The sequence below is a fragment of the Chrysochloris asiatica genome, unplaced genomic scaffold, assembly GCF_000296735.1.
Source record: "Chrysochloris asiatica unplaced genomic scaffold, ChrAsi1.0 scaffold00067, whole genome shotgun sequence".
NCBI lineage: Eukaryota > Metazoa > Chordata > Mammalia > Afrosoricida > Chrysochloridae > Chrysochloris > Chrysochloris asiatica.
This window is the reverse complement of record NW_006408585.1, coordinates 1623971-1625788: the sequence shown is the minus strand read 5'-3', so window position 1 is coordinate 1625788 and position 1818 is coordinate 1623971.

Genomic DNA, 1818 nt, shown 5'->3' with positions numbered 1-1818 from the left:
ACTTGAAAGTTTAGATATTTGGACTTTATTATTTAGGTAACCTGGAGCCAGCCAAAGGCAGGAGTGTAACAGTAATCTTTAGGAATTAATTTTCTAGCAACATGAAAGATAAAATAAAATTGAAGGCTGAGGATATTATTTAGTAATCAGCAAGGACAAGGTCAAAACAGCTTGCACAACAGTGACATGGAAAACAAAAGGAGGTGGCAGGTGTACAACGTCAAGATCAAATCTCCATTTAGAATAAAACTGTAAAATTCTTTTAAGAAATTGCACATTCAAAGAAATGATAAAACAGAGAGGTGCTACTTTATACTCTGATACTGAGGAGTAAAAATGTTAGTGTTCTTTGGATGTGAAACCCAGACCTATCTGAAGTTCATTCAATGCCTAAGCATATTCATCCACTGTAACACATCCACATCCTATGACTGTACAAAGACTTCAGTATTTTAAATTTTATTTGGATCACAGTCATTCCATTGTCTTCAAAGCTTTCCTTCTTACAGTTTAATGCCAAGGCTTATCATTAAGATCAACACTCCTCTGTCAGTTTGTCATACTGTGGTGGCTTGGGTGTTGTTATGATTCTGGAAGCTATGCCACAGATATTTTAAATGCCAGCAGGGTCAACCATAGTGGACAGGTTTCAGCTGAACTTCCAGAAGAAGACAGACTAGGAAGAGGGAGAGACGGACTACTTCTAAGTATTTAGTGACCAAAACCCTTATGAATAGCAGTGGAAAAATGTCAGCACCAAAATACTGAAATATGATGAAGAGCACCAGAATATTGTCAGATATAGTGCCAAAAGATGAGACCCTGGTGTTGGAAGGCACTCCAAATATGACTGGGAAAGAGGTGCCTCCTCAATGTAGAATTGACCGTGATGATGTAAATGGAGTAAAACCCACGGGACCTTCATTTGCTGGTGGGGTACAACTCAAAATGAGGAGAAACAGCTGTAAATAGCCATTAATAATTGGAATATGGAATTATGAAGTATGAATCTAGGAAGTTGTCAATAATGAAATGGAATGCATCAACATTGATGTCCTAGGCATTACTGAGCTGAAATGAACTGGTATTGGCTATTTTAAATCTGATAATCACATGGTTTATTATTCCAGGAATGACAAATGGAAGAGGAATGACATTGCATTCATCATCAAAAAGAACATGTCAAGTTCAGTCATCAAGTAAAATGCTGTCTGTGGTAGGTAATATCCATACCCCTACAAGGAAGACCAGTTAATACCTCTATTATTCAAATTTACGCACCAACCACCAAAGCCATGATGATGAAATTGAAGAATTCTACCAACTTCTTTAGTCTGAAGTTGATCAAACAAGCAATCAAGATATATTGATCATTACTGGTAATTGGAATGCAAATGTTGGAACTAAAGAGAAAGGATCAGGAGCTAGAAAATATGGCCTTGGTGATAGAAATGATGCTGGACATCTCATGATAGAATTTTGTAAGACCAATGACTTTTTAATTATAAGTACCTTTTTTAAAACAACATAAAATATTATTATACATATGGAACACAAAGAAATCAAATTGACTACATCTGTGGAAAGAGATGGTGGAAAAACTCTATAAAATCAGTCAAAGCAAGACCAGGGGCAGACTGTGGAACAGATCATCAATTGCTCATATGCAAGTTCAGACTGAAGCTGAAGAAAATTAAAACAAGTTCTGAGAGCCAAAATATGACCTTAAAGATATCCCACCTGAATTTACAGATCATCTGAGGAACAGATTTGATGCATTGAACACTAAAAGCCAAAGACCAAGAGTGTTGTGGGATG